Raw genomic sequence first — 13,756 nt, 5'->3', positions numbered from 1 at the left:
CATAGTTTCCGAACTCTAGCTGATTTACATATACAAAGTTTCATCAGTTAGAGTATGAGTATTGCTCCTTGGAATGTCCAGTCTCATGAAGCAATCCAAACTTATCGTCCAAGGGATTTCTAAGTATTCATTGATGTCTTTGTTTAGACAGCATACAAATGAGTTCCCATAAAAGTAAAAAAATTTTTTTCACTTTTACTTGAATAAGGGAAGGCATATGCTCTGCTTGATGGAAGTGCTAGGAAGTATTGTTTATTGATAGATAAAAGAATATATATATATATATATATATATATATATATATATATATATATATATATATATATATATATATATATATATATATATATATATATATATATATATATATATGTATATATATATATATATATATATATATATATATATATATATATATATATATATATATATATATATAAATATATATAAGCAAAGTGCATATCCCTAGTAAGGGCGATCATAGCCTAGCCCTACGCAGCACTCCCGCCTGCCGCGCAGGGGTCCGTGGTTCGAACCTGGTTGTTGGGGGTTTGTATGCTCTATGACATATATATATATATATATATATATATATATATATATATAGAAATACTTAGAAAAGCAAATGGATTTGTATGTAGCATTTATGGATCTGGAGAAGGCATATGATAGAGTTGATAGAGATGCTCTGTGGAAGGTATTAAGAATATATGGTGTGGGAGGCAAGTTGTTAGAAGCAGTGAAAAGTTTTTATCGAGGATGTAAGGCATGTGTACGTGTAGGAAGAGAGGAAAGTGATTGGTTCTCAGTGAATGTAGGTTTGCGGCAGGGGTGTGTGATGTCTCCATGGTTGTTTAATTTGTTTATGGATGGGGTTGTTAGGGAGGTAAATGCAAGAGTCCTGGAAAGAGGGGCAAGTATGAAGTCTGTTGGGGATGAGAGAGCTTGGGAAGTGAGTCAGTTGTTGTTCGCTGATGATACAGCGCTGGTGGCTGATTCATGTAAGAAACTGCAGAAGCTGGTGACTGAGTTTGGTAAAGTGTGTGGAAGAAGAAAGTTAAGAGTAAATGTGAATAAGAGCAAGGTTATTAGGTACAGTAGGGTTGAGGGTCAAGTCAATTGGGAGGTGAGTTTGAATGGAGAAAAACTGGAGGAAGTGAAGTGTTTTAGATATCTGGGAGTGGATCTGTCAGCGGATGGAACCATGGAAGCGGAAGTGGATCATAGGGTGGGGGAGGGGGCGAAAATTTTGGGAGCCTTGAAAAATGTGTGGAAGTCGAGAACATTATCTCGGAAAGCAAAAATGGGTATGTTTGAAGGAATAGTGGTTCCAACAATGTTGTATGGTTGCGAGGCGTGGGCTATGGATAGAGTTGTGCGCAGGAGGATGGATGTGCTGGAAATGAGATGTTTGAGGACAATGTGTGGTGTGAGGTGGTTTGATCGAGTAAGTAACGTAAGGGTAAGAGAGATGTGTGGAAATAAAAAGAGCGTGGTTGAGAGAGCAGAAGAGGGTGTTTTGAAATGGTTTGGGCACATGGAGAGAATGAGTGAGGAAAGATTGACCAAGAGGATATATGTGTCGGAGGTGGAGGGAACGAGGAGAAGAGGGAGACCAAACTGGAGGTGGAAAGATGGAGTGAAAAAGATTTTGTGTGATCGGGGCCTGAACATGCAGGAGGGTGAAAGGAGGGCAAGGAATAGAGTGAATTGGAGCGATGTGGTATACAGGGGTTGACGTGCTGTCAGTGGATTGAATCAGGGCATGTGAAGCGTCTGGGGTAAACCATGGAAAGCTGTGTAGGTATGTATATTTGCGTGTGTGGACGTGTGTATGTACGTGTGTATGGGGGTTGGGCCATTTCTTTTCGTCTGTTTCCTCGCGCTACCTCGCAAACGCGGGAGACAGCGACAAAGTATAAAAAAAAAAAAAAAAAAAAAAAAAAAAAAAAAATATATATATATATATATATATATATATATATATATATATATATATATATATATATATATATATATATATATATATATATTAGGGTATATCAAACTTGCGGAAGCCAGATGTCAAAGGAGAGAGTTCTAGGTCGAAATTGAGATGAACTGGTTGGGGTAGGTTGTTAGCTTCTGACCGACTGATTGTTCCTGTTTGCGCTATGCTGCCTTTTGTCAGATTTCAGTGCTCTCTCTCTCTCTCTCTCTCTCTCTCTCTCTCTCTCTCTCTCTCTCTCTCTCTCTAAAGAGTGATACTCTCATGCTCAAAAGACACACAGAAGTACTCAAGGGTTCGTACCCTCGTGTTTAAGTGCTGAAAGCTGACGCTATCGTTTTCAAGGGTCGTACCGTCGTACTCCAAGGTCATACCGTCGTGCTGTAGAGTGTGATTCCCACATTAAACCAATAATTCCATGTACCATTTCAAGTGGAGCCTTGATTTTCCCAACACCTGATTATTTACGTAACACGAAAAACTTCCTGAAGAAATTTGTTTTTGTGTGTGTGGGGGAAAACCCCATTTGTTGGGCTCTTAGAGGAGGCTCCGGCTGTATGCCGTCGAGATCTCAGAAGAATTCTGAGGGGGGAAAGCATAAGAGTCCTTCTCTAAACAATCGAGGTTCTTTGGACGAGTTCGATGTTGACACCTGCCCAGGGAACCTTTGAATGACACAGATCCACGGAATCGTCTTCCCTTGTCTTCGTTGCGGGGGTTTCCTGGTCTGCTGGAGGCAATGTGTCCAACAGACACCACCACATTTCTAAATCTGTTTTCTTCTTGGATTAGATGGAATGTTGAATATCGGAGGAAGATTCCATGCTCACCTTTCACAAGGAATTTCTGAGATTCCTCCTGAAGGGCGAGGCTAATTAGATGGTCTTCTTCAGGCAAGAACGCCGAACTCAGGTTTACCAATTACATCGAAGTCTCCTCCAAGACGTACGATGGAGTCAGGTTTGCAGACACCTGAGGAGCTCAGATTAAACTTCTTCATTCTTTTTTCGACCTTAATTTCTTTTCACACGTGATGGCCGTGATCGTGCAACGTCACGCCCGAGTCAATATCGATGATTATAGAAAAAAAGATTAAAAAGCAGACATGATTCAGACTAAGATCACAAGGAGACGACTGCAAGCCCATACCCCCTCACCAAATCTGAATGGTTGACATTTCCTGTTGTTTATATACAGACCGACATCAGCCATAGCCTTTGCTACAACCAAAATGATAACAACTGGAAGCATGTGAAAATACACTGAGAATACTCATTTCTGTAAGGGTTTACAAAACAACATCGCCGCCTGACGTCAAAGGGATTGTGAATATGTTCTTAACTCACGAGACGATAGAGTTACTCTTCTCTTGGGGTAGAATTCTCCATATTACATCTCGAGGATGCCCCTTATGACCAGCTAGTCCCTCTCACAGCCATCTGTTAACAGTACTGGATCCTCAAGACGAAATCTCTTCTCAATATACCTTTTTTTAAATCGTTCTTAGCAGGACAAATTTTCTCTCAAAAGACATCAGGAATAACTCTCAATTCTTATTGGGTATCAGTACACAATGAACCTTCATTATCTTTAAGGGAGTTCCTTGAGACAAACACTCCGATGTTAGAAAAATGGTATCTGTTCCTTTTTATGCCGCCCTTTCGTGTTCGAAAGGGTGGCTGTGTTGTGTTTCAGCCGAATCTGTTCCTCTCTCATTGCCACTCTCCTCCCTCCTCAATAATACTGCCTTATCAACGCACTCGGAAACATCGGAGTAAACCTATCATCTTAATCCACAACTCTGTCTCAGGAAAACGCCTTTGACAACCTCTTTAGAGTTGCGGTTTGGCGCAAAACTCGCAACACATACAAGTCACTTGATTGCCCTATGTCATCACGGACCCAATGAACGTGGAGGTTGCGTAAGTGCTGTGGAAGGGAGAGGCCAACATGAAAGCGTGAGAAGAAAAACCAACCCTTAACCTTTCATATAAATCACAGGAAAGACCTCATTAAAAACAAAAAATCCCCATTAGGGATCCCTCGTACGCGAAGAAAACCCAGAATGGTACCGCTTTTACTTCGTTCTACTTTCACCGCATACCTTGCCCTTAACACAGATCCTTACCACATCATATGTCATTTTCTATCTGTCGGGTTTCCACATCCCGTGTACTCGGTAGGGTTTTTTCAAAAAGTAAATCCCAGAGGTAGCTAATTGTTTCTTCTTCTCTCTCTCTCTCTCTCTTTCACGGGCACTGGTTCTCCTGATGGGGTCTTCCCTCACCGTGAGGGCCTTCACCCACCAGTTGTGAGGAAACGGTCTTACCATATCGTACGACTCGTCCAGCTGAAGTGAACTTAAGCAGCGAATCTCGTCGTCGTATATGTGCTTTGAATCAGAAGCAGCCTGGTTCGAGCACAAGTGACTTACTTAACCCTGGAGATCTTTGGTCCTCCATGAGTAGCAGAGAAAGAGAGCCATATAGATATATATGTAAGTACTTCATTTTGCTGTTTTCGTGTGAGCCTCGACGAATTTTGATCACCGACTCGTCAAAAGCGTTCTTCAGTTCGGTTTTGCATTCCTTTTAGTTTTCATCGTTTTAGACAACTATCTCACTAAACAGTACGAGTTAACATTACACCTGCGTGGGTCCTTCACCCCCTCCATGTGGGTCGATTATCTCTCAACACGTGGCAGGTTGAAGCAAGGTAGAAATACGTGGCAGAAGTGTTTCAGGAAACCCATGTCTGCCAACGGTGGAATAGCAAAGAACATGGACGCAAGGCAAAACGACCTGACCCTACAGCGATGTCGTAGTGGGGCCATATTAACATGAGAGTGCGGTCAGACGACACAGGTGTACGGCCAAGTAAGGTCAAGTGACCTGACGCTGCTGTCCGTCGACCGACAGAACAACCCCAGAGAGGGTGACTCCTCCTTCGGGGTGTCGGGAAACACTTTGATCCAACTGTCTGTCTGTGTATCTGTCTATTGACTTCAAAACCTTGCTTTCATCAAGCAATACCGTAGTACAATTATCAACAATCACCAGTTTAATCATATTTGCTAATTACTTTCATTGACTGATATCGTCAGAGATATCCATCTTAAATGTCTCGGCCAACTCTGCCTTTAGTGAGATTATCAGATAAGAAGATACAGTAGGTGACAGTGATCATTGGACACTCACATCCACAGAACAAACGCCATCCATGAAACGCTCCATTAATCTCTTTTTACTGGGCTAGCCAACGAAAAATAACTTGCTCGCTCCTTGAGATGAACAAATGAGCTAGAACCTCCATCCCTCAAAGACCCAATATGCTTGAAATGGTGCTACTTCATTTAGCACAAAGGAACGCATAGCACTCATGACAGATTCATGACAGATTCACCTGTCAGGCATGCATGGGTTGATGTCATCAACTTCAATTGCATCACAATCCCCTGCCTTCCTCATGTGGGCTGGGCTGCGGGCTTTCCACTTCAGGCCTCAGAAGCGAGTACGTTCGTAAGGGCGAGACCATGTTGACGTGAAAGCGAAGGACGGTCATGAAATGTCGTTAGATCAGGAAGGAAAAGTATTCTCTCTCTCTCTCTCTATCTCTCTCTCTCTCTCTCTCTCTCTCTCTCTCTCTCTCTCTCTCTCTCTCTCTCTCTCTCTCTCTCTCTCTCCGATAGCAGTTCAGTTTCCCGAGGTGACTAGATGGCAAATTCTTCCTCTTTTATGTAAGATAATGGAAATTCTTCTCGCAATACGTAAACCACACGAATTTTGTCTCTGCAGTGATGGAAATTTTCCCTCCCAAGATGTTTTCCTAAACTTAATCCATGAAGGCTTTTGATATATCATAATTTTCTATACCTTCCCTCAAGATCATTTGCAATGTCTTCTCACACACTCTTGCACTGTCCATCCCCTCCCCCTTCCCTCCCTCACGCATTCTTACACAGTCACTTTACACATTCTTACACTCTCCTTTCACGCACTCTTGTGCAGTCCCTTCACATACTCCATTACTTTTCCCTTTTACACACTCCTAAACTTTTCCCTCCCACACTCCTTCGCTAACCCCCTCACACACTCCCACACTGTCCTTTGACACACTCCTACACTGTCCCCTCACCGCGCCTCCCACGCACTCTGCCATCACCCCTCAACGCTCTCCAACATAACATCAGAGTTTGTTTTTGTTTACACACAGAAACAGAGAGATTTTTTTTTTTGTTTAGAAGTCAAAGCATCGCTTTAATCATACCTCACGACTATTCCAGTCACAGGGCGGACCTGCTCTAGTCGTACGTAGTTACACAGACACTGTGATTTGCCACATTCAACCCCACTTCATCAGACACGTCACACAGTGAGGGACTAAGTAAGGGTTAGGGTGCGTAAGGTCTGGCTTGAATGCATATGATTGCACGAACCACCACTTAAAGCAATTGCAGTCAGATTCGTTCCTAACTGATGAGAGCAGGATCGGCTTAAGTGGCATCCTGATTTGTATAATACCAACTTTTCCCTTTTGTTCACTCAAGGTAGGGTCTGACAAAAGCCGAATCCTCCGTAAACAAGACATCTTTACAGGCGACCCTGTAGTGAAAGAGACAGAAAATCGGATGGGGAGGAGAGAGAGAGAGAGAGAGAGAGAGAGAGTTAGATAGGTAGGTAGGTAGGTAGGTTGACAGTCACATAGATAGACAGATGAATAGACATATAGGTGCTACCAGGCTCCACCTGCTTGTGGTTACAGCGAGTGTGAAAAGTCCCCTTTGGCGAGGTTTTATCATCGTCAGCTGACCGAAGCGAGGCTACACAGTCTCGTTGGAGCCCTTCTCGCTACATAAGAGTCTATCCTGCCCCTGGCACTGAGTATAGTGTACCCTTACAGCTGCAGGAGCCCCTAAATAAGGGATCCCGTTGCTCACCAGCGTGAGACGAAGGGTATTCGAGTACATAGTATTCGAATAGTTATTTCCCTATTAGGGGCGATCATAGCCTAGAGGTAGTGCTCCCGCCTGTTGCACAGTGGTCCCGGGTTCGATCCTTGCTGTTGGAGGTTTGAGTGTGCGCGTTCATATGCACTTTGTTCGAATATATATATATATATATATATATAATTTTTCCCTGATATATACGACTCCGTCTGCGTTTGGTAACAATGCTAGCGAGAAATCATAGACGAACGGAAGTGTAGCTTAGCGTGCTAGCGTGTTGACAAAAGACGAACGCGTACAATGTCGTCATGGTCACTCTTGTCCCCCAAGTCACATACACACTCTTACGGCGCTGCCCAGGACGCGCAGGCGCCTCGGGGTAACACAGTAATAATTTTCACTTTTTTCCTTTCACTCTCTTTTCTCGTCTCCTTTTTCTTATACAAACTCCTGTCGCATGACACTGCTGTTCTTAACTCTCTTACTTGCCCCAATTTGAATATATTAGGTAATGCTTTCTCAAGACTAGATTATAAATAAGATAAGGTGTTATCATAGCTTTTCTCATTTGTGAACTTCGTGAGCCAGAAAGCCCCTGGAAGTGAGGGATGAGTGGCTTCATTTCTCGGTATTCCTCGATATGAGCCGGTCTTTCTTACTGTCAGTTTGGCTTTCCTCAGAGAAAGGCAGACAAAAGACGTAACTAACCCGTAAAGACTGTTGTGACTCAGGTGACGGAATCTGTATCGTCTTGAAAAGACTATCATGAAGCGTGAGGACCTATGCAGTGTATAGTATTTAGAAATGTGTATACCTAGATCAGTGAACGTATTCATCAAACTCATTTTCACAACAAAGATATCAGTTGTAAGTTGGTCAAATTATCTGTGATTAGGGTTATGCGACGAAAGTATATATATATATATATATATATATATATATATATATATATATATATATATATATATATATATATATATATAATATGACGAATCTTCTCTGAACTTATATGAAGCCTTCTTTTCTTAGAGCATATTCATATATCGATTATTTCAGTATCTAATCATGGTATTCTTGTTACCTTTTTGGATATCACGTAAAGTAATATCATAAGAATATCAAAGACAACATACTTATGGAATACATATTTTGTGGAACGGTAACCTACACTCCGCCCATTTCCGGTCCATTGAAGATTGATGCCAACCCAGCGCATATCTATTTTGTCTATGAATCATGTGGAATAATACTTTTCTTTTTACTATGTCACAAGTTTTAGAAAAACTGGAGAGCATCCATGCCTTATAATGTTGTCTTTTAACCAAGCGTCATAGACAATTAGAAATCTGTTTCGTTTATTAAGAATTTCATAGCAAATGGTAATAAAACATCTATTTCTTTTTTTTCATGTTTTCGGACATTTTTCAATAATCTATGAAAGTGAAACGCTACGCTGCATATCTGTAACATCGTCAGACTTGCTGTTTAATTTCTATCATTAGAAATTAACGTACTGCAATATGAACCATCACAAACCGAATCTGAGTGAAGCAGCAGCGTAATTAAAAGCTTCAAATCTCATTCAATTCCTTTCACAGTTTTGTTACAAGTGGACTTTCATGGAACTTCCAACCCACCTAACTGTGAAAAAAGGATGGATCTACCAACAGAAGTATCATCACACACAAAAGAGATAATACCATATATATATATATATATATATATATATATATATATATATATATATATATATATATATATATTTTTTTTTTTTTTTTTTTTTCATACTATTCGTCATTTCCCGCATTAGCGAGGTAGCGCTAAGAACAGAGGACTGGGCCTTTGAGGGAATATCCTCACCTGGCCCCCTTCTCTGTTCCTTCTTTTGGAAAAAAAAAAAAAAAAAAAAAAAAAAAATAAAAAAAAAAATAAAAAAAAAAAAAAAAAAAAAACGAGAGGGGAGGATTTCCAGCCCCCCGCTCCCTTCCCTTTTAGTCGCCTTCTACGACACGCAGGGAATACGTGGGAAGTATTCTTTCTCCCCTATCCCCAGGGATAATATATATATATATATATATATATATATATATATATATAGATATATAGATAGATAGATAGATAGATAGATAGATAGGTAGATAGATAGATAGATAGACAGACAGATAGATAGATAGATATAGATATATGTATATAATGATGATATTGTACATGATTTACCTTCAGCGTTTCTCGTATATCTTTCGTCAGTATTGCTTAAAAGGTTTGCTTAACATGAGGGGATGAGAGTTACCGCCCGCATTTCAATTTTCTTAAAACAAAGAAGGATGGCTTTTCCAAATCACAATTCTCACTTCTTAACTATTGAACTACACCAGTGTGCATTCCAGGAATATATATATGATACTGGGAATGCACATTCCTAGAAAACAAGAATGGACAGAAAATAAATACCACGTAGATACAGATATGCATAAACTAAAAAAGCAGGACCAGTGCAGATGTCATATAAACTAATAATCATAGATAAATACTGAAGAAAGGGTCTCATATTACTCATAAACAAGTTAATCACCTAAGACTTTACATAACTACTGAAGAAGCAACACATTGACATGCCACTGTCCACTTGAGCATGGCTTTCCCACTCTCATCGTAAAGGATCTGAAACGCCATAGGGTCATATGGGATGAATTGTACACCAGGAACCTCAAACTCACCTTCTGCTGTAGGTGGTAACAGTAGTGGCCGACCGTCCATGTCCCCTGACGGCGGGACTCCCTCGCTCCGCCTACAGGCTGACAACGGGAAACCCTCTTTCACATTACCCTCTTCACCAGGCATGTGCACCTCACCACCGCCTACAATACACCCTCGTCTCCCAGCTGAGGAGTCGCCTCTTTGACACTTCACGCAATCTCATGATATACCACTGAGTCTATGCACTAGGATGGGTCAAAGAAGTGGGCGGGATCCGTCCCAGTATGTCCCTATAGTGGGATATTTCGGCCTGTAGCTACAAGTAGCGTGTCCACGCTCCACCACAGTATCTCTGACAGTGGTCAGTCCAGGAGGGTCGTCATATCCGCTCAGTACGGGTTGGATCTATACGACTGTCGACGCTTTTCGAAATCTTTTTCCATCTGTCATCAAACAACCCCATTCCCAGTATGGTGTGAATCAAAGTGCATCTTGCCACGGGTACTTAATACTTAATTCACTTATGGTCTGAGCTTTATCAGCGTCAAACGGCCGTCAAGGTCATGTTATAAGACCATATGATGCAGCCCATATGTGTATAAGTACCTTTTAGAGTAGAGAATTCCTCTTCCATTGAGGGCTGCAGGAGGATCGGGGACTAATCAGTTCTCTGGGACTGAATCGCTACTCTGCTATTTTTTTCTTTTTTCTTTTCCCGGTTCTTCAAAGATTCATCTATGTTCAATCCAGTACATCTAGATTTTTTGGGTTAAACAGATTAATTGTTGATCAGCCTTTTGACGCACAAGTCTAAAGGTTTTCAGGCATTTTTTTCATATCGTAACACTGATCACATTTCTATAAAGCATCTATATACGTTATTTAGGAGTAACGCGGAAGAGAATTACGAGGAACAGAATTTGACCTGTAACACCATGAAATGAGAGAGAGAGAGAGAGAGAGAGAGAGAGAGAGAGAGAGAGAGAGAGAGAGAGAGAGAGAGAGAGAGAGAGAGAGAGTAGCACACGAAAGTGAGAGAAAAGTACCATGAGAGAGAGAAAGCTACACATATGAGTTGGACCATGATCGACGTATGCTTCACCACGAACAGAAGAGCTTCAGACATATGACTATCACAGGTGCATTTGAAGGAAAATCCCAGGCGAAAAATATCCCAAGGTAGGATGGGATAGGAAATCACTGAAGCTGTCAGATCTGACGAATTTGATAAACTGCTGGTAACTTTATTATTGTCATGCTTTATCTCGTAGAACCTTCGCATTTCTAATGATGTTATCATAACTGTGCATATCTATCAGAACCCTTACCTGTCTGTATGATCTACAATTTTGCTCTTATTGCTTTAAAAATATACGTAAATTTCCTACTAATAAAAAAAAAGAATTTCGAGGAATTTCCTCCATTGTTATCAGCCTGTCACATAAAACCTACACCATGTAACCAACAGGCTGTGTATGAATTTCATATGTACTTAAGAACTAGTGATACCGCCCGCCATTGTCACCAACAGCACCCAAAAGATATATATATGTATAAATCCCCCAATAAGATCAGAAAACATAAGGCCCTACTGCCCTACTGTTCCCCATATCTTCCCCCACCCCACAGTGCGCCTGAGCTGCCATATAAGCCACCCAGTGTGAATGACGCAGATTGTAAATCTAGTGTATCGAGGTTTATAGAATGCATGACGTTTCTCATTGTCGCTTTTAAGAATGCGTAGAGCCTAACGTCGATTTCCAGACTCTAGTATATTGTAGAGAGCTATGGAGGGTATAGATATAGATTATCCAACTGAAAGACGAACATTAACACTTACGAGAAAGTGTCAAGGAAAAAGGACAATTGTAAGAATGTGGTGGCCTGTAGTTAAATGTTTACGTGAGAGTATTTCCAACATAAACTTTATATATATATATATATATATATATATATATATATATATATATATATATATATATATATATATATATATTGGTGTTATCAGACTCCGGTTGCTAATCTTTAACCTTAGACAAGGTTGGAGAAGACTATTCCCCTGTGAAGGTCATTGTCACTGCAGACGAGTCTATCATTATCCCGCTTCTACGTCGAGTGCACCTATGAAGGTGAGGGAGCCTCACAGGAGTGGTCCTGAGTTCGTATTAATAAAGGTAATATCCATGTATCAGAATTCAATCCTGCGCTTTTTGGAATCCACATACATCTCAGGACATGGAATTCTTTTTTTCTTCATATCGAGATTATTTGTATAAGGGACACGCTGCTTAATTATAAGAAATATATAAATTTTGCCACACCAAAGGTTTGGTTACCTTGCCTGTCATAAGAGTGATAGCGTCCTTCGACTAATGGATGCCACCAAACGAAAAGGATTCCCGTTTTCTATGATCGTATCCACTACCACTTGATTACCATTTATTAATAAGTGTACATCTTATTACGTGGTACTTGTGCCCCTCAAGGTAGCCAAGAGCTGTAGCACCTCTAAAACACCTCAGGTTAAACCATTCGATCGTTACGTAAATGAATAGAGACAAAGAAAATCCAATATGCCAAATACACACTGATATTGCATATATCGCTCTGTGATAACTGTCACAAAGCATTGTTTCATATATATATATATATATATATATATATATATATATATATATATATATATATATATATATATATATATATCATCCTTCTCTAATACAGTCAAATTTGACGAGCTTTTTGCTTCCTAAACACGACCAATAGATACGAAAGAAGCGACACTTGGAGACTCCAGCTTGGGGCTGTTATAAAGGTGAAATTGACGACGCAGTAAACAAAAGACGATACCAGCAGCGGAAATGTGACTTGGGCATGTCAGCCACAGTGAGATATACTGTCGAGGCTCATGTTAGTGTGCTGTTAACCTCAGTCGCCGCGGCAAGGATAGACTCTCTATGAATGTGTGTTCTCATCGCCAGCAACACCTGATTTTAAGACGTCGATTCGCTGTCCTTTTTCGCTCCTGATGTTTTCTTGAATGCGGGGACTCTCGGCCCCGGGTCGGACGCCGCCACCTAGAGCCTGGGCGTCCTGAGGAAGACTGAAGGCGAGGTGTTCTTGGTGAGGTTTACATGACGCTGGAAGGGTGTAGAAGAGAAATCGCTGCTGCTTCACGGCGCCTCGCCTGTGCGTGTGGAATGCCTTATTCGTCCTACACGCCTCTTATCATCGACTTAAGCTAAGTACGTCAATCTATCCACATACGTCCATTAGATTTCACTTGCTCTAGTACTTCAGCCCTTTTCAGTACACAGCCATATTGTGTGTAGCATGTCGTCATCGCCGTAACCTTGATGTCTTGGCGTATTTCAACACCTTCAGAAATTACCCGTCTTTTTATTGCTCATTAGCGTAATGGGGGAAAAATACAAGATCGAGAATTGATAACTACCAGCTAATACTAATATAATAGTCTTACTGAATATTGAAGATACGAAACAATTAGAACGTTGAGAATATTTGACTCATGATAACCCTACAAGCAGTTAGGTCGTTCTTGTTTCAAAGTGAAGAATCCACTGAATTAAAACTGAAAATGAGAATTTTATATTCGATTCATGGCTTTATGCACCTTTATCATATACGTAGATGACCCTTAGTAAGTTGGTTCAAACTTTGCAGTATTATGAACTTTAGAAAATTGAATCAGTGAACACCCTGGCTGATACATTCGTGGACACGCCTGCATCCACGCGCAGCTCAGAACTTATATAAACAAGGGGCTAACCGAGCCTGTGTAAGCGTGTATCTTGTGGGATCCAACACCAAGCGTTGCTGGTGGTGCTGGCTGACCTAAGTACCGGAGATCATGCATCTTATCATCTGTAGGATCGGGTGATTCGTTTGGCAGTTGGCGGACTAGACGATTAAGGGAGCCATACAGAACCACGCTCATGCAGACAGGTTCGAAACCCACTCGTGCCTTCGCATCCACCCGGGTGGGTGAGATGGCCATTAACAAGTCGCAGACTTTATAGTAACGTCTTATATACTCTATAAGACAATAAAGGATATTTTTTATTGCATCGTGCCATGCTATACTATACGTAACAGGTCATATATCA

The 13,756-nt window shown here is 40.9% G+C and overlaps 2 protein-coding genes across 3 annotated transcripts in view; one reads left to right on the top strand and one right to left on the bottom strand.

The window, feature by feature from the left end:
- Window positions 1-9,979, bottom strand: part of LOC139760606 (uncharacterized) — a 34,920-nt gene extending 24,941 nt beyond the window's left edge. Inside the window, exon 1 of the mRNA XM_071683988.1 lies at window positions 9,650-9,979. The gene's annotated coding sequence lies outside the window, so the exon portion shown is untranslated. The remainder of the gene's footprint in view (window positions 1-9,649) is intronic.
- LOC139760607 (X-linked interleukin-1 receptor accessory protein-like 2) overlaps window positions 4,257-13,756 on the top strand; it is a 35,466-nt gene continuing 25,966 nt past the window's right edge. Inside the window, exon 1 of one of the 2 annotated variants that reach the window (XM_071683990.1) lies at window positions 4,257-4,484. The gene's annotated coding sequence lies outside the window, so the exon portion shown is untranslated. Of the gene's footprint in view, window positions 4,485-12,486; window positions 12,875-13,756 lie in introns of those variants that run through there. The other variant, XM_071683989.1, reaches the window with a different exon arrangement.

This window comes from Panulirus ornatus, chromosome 37 (genome assembly GCF_036320965.1).
Source record: "Panulirus ornatus isolate Po-2019 chromosome 37, ASM3632096v1, whole genome shotgun sequence".
NCBI classification, from domain to species: domain Eukaryota; kingdom Metazoa; phylum Arthropoda; class Malacostraca; order Decapoda; family Palinuridae; genus Panulirus; species Panulirus ornatus.
The sequence above is the reverse complement of the archived record's forward strand: the minus strand, read 5'-3'. Positions and strand labels throughout refer to the sequence as shown.